The sequence below is a fragment of the Zingiber officinale genome, chromosome 9A (genome assembly GCF_018446385.1).
Source record: "Zingiber officinale cultivar Zhangliang chromosome 9A, Zo_v1.1, whole genome shotgun sequence".
NCBI classification, from domain to species: Eukaryota; Viridiplantae; Streptophyta; class Magnoliopsida; order Zingiberales; family Zingiberaceae; genus Zingiber; species Zingiber officinale.
The window spans coordinates 63,233,722-63,238,203 of NC_056002.1; the positions used below are offsets into that span (position 1 = coordinate 63,233,722).

At 40.6% G+C, this 4,482-nt stretch overlaps 1 long non-coding RNA gene across 1 annotated transcript; it reads right to left on the reverse strand.

Annotated features, from left to right (window-relative positions):
* Window positions 1-3,027: 3,027 nt before the first annotated feature.
* Window positions 3,028-3,654, reverse strand: LOC122021185. The gene is made up of 3 exons (XR_006122470.1): window positions 3,626-3,654; window positions 3,470-3,541; window positions 3,028-3,041 (listed from the first exon to the last, which is right to left on the reverse strand). It is a non-coding gene; the product is annotated as an uncharacterized LOC122021185 (long non-coding RNA).
* Window positions 3,655-4,482: the final 828 nt, after the last annotated feature.

A 4,482-nucleotide genomic window follows, 5' to 3' on the forward strand; every position in this document is an offset into this window, starting at 1 on the left:
GACACATGGGTAGAGGAGCACCATCAACAAATAGCTAACCAACATAACTGTCGATCGTCACTCTACTCCTCGAAGATTATCATCCGATATTTCCACTCGGTAACGGTGGAACTTCATAGGTGTTAAGCAACTAACACCACATACACTGCATCACTACAGATCATATATCTATATGTACTATCGAGGATATCTACCCATATCCAATCGGTCCATGAGTTAGGACCTCCCAAGGAACAACGCTAGACAAGTCAACTAATCATCGCCCAATAAACCATTATATCAGAATCCCTCCTTTTCTGGTTCCAGAACTTCTGACAAGCTAAACCGAAAGAGGTGGAGAAACACTATCTCTCTAGAGCATTTCAGAATCAACGACAAGAGATACACTGCTCTTATAAATCGTCTTCTGCATCTTCCTTTACATGATGTCTAGTCACGTAAAGGATACACAACCAACATTCTGTTCCGCATCTGTACAAGTCATGTATCTTAGTATACTCACTAATTGATACACCTATATAACAAATGTATCACGTAAGTATTAAGCAACTAGTTCTACATTTTTCCACATCAGTGGGGGCATCTATCCAAATGTACTTCTAAGTAACCCAACCAGATACATACAGTCCATGGTCAAAGTCCCCATGGAATAAGATATATTGATTCTCTACAGAGTAGTCAAACTGACAATAGTATGTGGCTATTTCAGTCCATTCCACGTCTGTAAAAATCATATACTCATACGTGTTCTCTAGGTTATCCAACCAGGCTTAAATAACCCAAAGGTCAAAATCTTCATGAAATAGAATGAGTCGGCCTCCTACTGATCGAACTAATAAAAGTAGTCAGGACTCTACTAAATATATTGACAAGAATGGATCAATCTTCTCTTGACCAAGTCAACAAAGGTAAATCGGTCCTCCGCTGACCGAACCAACACGAGTAATTTGATACTCAACTGACAAGCCAACATGATATTTAGCAGATACTATCCACTACCAAACTAGTGATAACAGAAGCTACTAATACTGGTGGTATGGTAAAAGAAATCCCATGAGACTGTAATCATTGATCTCTAGTAGGATCAACCGTGATCAATGGTTGGCCCACACATGTGATGTATGCTACAAACAACTAGACAGGTACTAACAAAAGAGTACTAATACATAACATAACTATTAGAACAACTATGCATGTACTAACAGAAATGTAAGCTAATAATATGCAAACATACCTCCTATAGCTTGGAGATTCCTGTCGCTGCCTGGTCCTAAAAACTGAAAAGTCACATCAAGAAACCAAATCACAAAATTCCAAATCACAGAAAATAAGTCTCGTAAACCTATGACTCTGATACAAATAAATCATCACGCCCCTAGAGGAGTACCTACCGAAAAATTTCGACAACATCTCCTTTGTACCGGTGACAATCTGAGGCATACATACATACAAAATACATCAGCCACATACGACTGGATTATATACACAACCGCGCAGTTATATAATCAGCCCACTCGGCTGGAACAGAAATAAACACAACCACGCAGTTATATATATATTAATCAGCTCACACGGCTGTACTAAAACCAACGCAGCGGAAATCACAAATAACGATCACAAAACACAATACAACCAACTGCGAGCCGGCTTAGCTTGACACATCACCAAAACCAAATACAAGATATCACCAAACTAAACTCCATATAAAAGGAATACACAAATATAAGAACATGTACAAAACCAAAATACTAATAGCGTAAGGAATACCGAAACCATAAGATCATCCTCGAATGTGACGTGAGCCTAGCGGACAAGATCTCCAAGAGACTCCATAAATCCTTTACCTGCTACCTGGCGAAATTACCAATATACGGGGTGGTGAGTATAGAGACTCAGCGGGTAATAGACAGATAGTGCATGAGTATAGTAAAGAACTAGATATACACAAAGGTATATAGTCTCGTAGGGAATATAGCAGATACTATAGTGATATCATAGTAAATGTCCATACCTGAAACCATATCCTAGGCTAGTAATAGGTCACATGTAGCAAAGATCTACTATAGTACTGCTCATACTATAAGGATAGCATGTGAGGTATATACATAATACCACTAAGTGAGTCAGTGTCTAGACACCTACAACCGATGCATATCTCAACATATGAAAGCATAACAACATAAGGAACAACAACATAAACTAGCAATAACAGTATAAGTAAACAGCAACAACATAAGTATAATAACAACAGCGTATGCACGAATGGTCACCCCGCCCACCTCTCTGCACCACGACCCCTGTATGGTCGAGAGGTCGGATCGATGACAACTGTACGACACTCCAACCGCTACTACTCTCGAGTGATTGAGTGGATAGTTTGCATAGTAGCTATCTGGCTACGTAGCAATAGGGTCTCTGCTGCACACCACTCTAGCCGCCACTACCCATGAGTGGCCGAGTGCTGCACGACAGGACAAGCGACATACTCCAACCGCCACTACCCATGAGTGGCCGAGCGTGCGGCCCTGGCCAACACCCCTCTCAACCACAAGAGAAACATGGTCGCCGGCATGCATGCAATGACATGATGCGTAATATGCAACAGTCATCATATATATAAACAAAAAATATATATGCTACATGAAGCCAGCATGCTCAATAAGGTATGTAAACATACAGCATACAAAGCAGGTAAACATAGTAAGTAGTATCCATATATCCATTATCTAACATCTAGTATCAGGTATCTAGTATCTGGTATCAAATACCTAATATCTAACATCTGGTACTGGTATCTGCTAAATATCAGAGATAGCAACGCGAGACTGTATAGAAACAGAAACGAGTAGCTCAAAGATTGAGTGGAAGTATCAAACGCAGGAAAAATACAAGTGGAGTCAAGATAGATACAACAACTATCCGAATATAAAGCTCATGCACTAGGGTCAAAATACTAAAGAGATAAGGCAAGAAGTACCCGCCTTTATACGTAGATCGTGTCAAGTAGTCCCGCGTCAAAACGCTCATCTCGAATCAACGCCCTGCAAATAATATGATGTATATGGTTTAGCTAATCATATATACAACAACTCGCTAAACCCCAAAACTCAATCTTCATTTAATTAGGTAATCCATTTGATAATCCAATACTTCTTCGTAGATAAAATCCAGTTGAATTAATTCAACTAGAGAAATCAACTAACCTAGATAACAAATTAATCGAGTTAATCTCCAAAAGACCTCTGTTAATCTACCGATCTATCAATTAATCCATACATTATCACAATCCTCAATACATAAGCCAGAATCTAGTAGAAACCTCAATTCCAATTCATCAATCTGTTAAACAAGAGATCAAATCTCCCTTAATTAGATTCTATTACAACCTAACTAAAATCGTAATCAAACAACCAATCTAACACAGAAATGGAACCAACACTCAAATTATCATACACTGATCAGGTCTTACCCAAATTCAAAGGTGTTTGACGGTGGTTCACAGCCAACAGTAGTGGTTTACTGCTGCTCCCATTCCCTTTACCTGCTAACCTAATACCAAACCCTCAGTTAGCTACAGATCAAGTGCAGTACTGAATAAATTCTATATTAATCAAACACATCTTACCCCTCTATTGATCCCTAGGTCTGGCCAATAGCAATGACGCTTGGAAGATGCCCAGCAACTTGATGTCAGAATCGGAGGTGATGTCCAGCACTGGATCTTGACAGAAGGGCAACCAAAAGAGTGTACCAAGTGGAGACAGTTGCTATCTGTGGCCAAATCATGGCCGATGTCAAGCTTCTCAATGAGGAGGGAATCGAAAGTGAGGGCACAGGTTATGAGCAAATACTCAGCTACAATAGGGAAATCCGATGATGAGAGTTGCGGCGCGCAAGTGTGGCAACGATGAATCAAATATAGGGCATGGATCAGGAATGAAGGGATTGCTGCCCGACCCTGGTTAGTCAGGATACTGACCTCTGTTTCAACTGGTGGTTTCGGCTAGGGACTATACCGACGACGAAGAGGAGGGGAAAGAGGGCCAGTGGCTGAGAGGCAAGTGACTGGTGCGACGACAACGAAGAGCCAATGGGAGAGGGAGGCTCAGCCGGTGTGGGGTGAGCGAGGCCGGTGATCGGCCGACACCGTTTCGTGCTTCGGATGGTGGCGCGAGGCAGCGAAGAGGAGAAAGGGAATCAGCGAGATGGGGAAGAAGAAAGGGCAGCGTGGCTTGGGTCGGTTGAGAAACGGAAGAAATAGGAAAACAAAAAGAAAAGGAAATAAAATATAAACTTAGTTATTTAATTAAACCCTAGGTTAAATTCCTCAATCAACTTTCACCTTTGGGTAATCTAAAGAGACTTTCTCCATCCAACCAATTCATCCCCTCAAAACATGTCATACGAACTTTGTTTAAATACTAGAAAATTTCTAAAAATTCATGAAAAATCCAATAAGATTAGTTGTCAAATAACCTTATT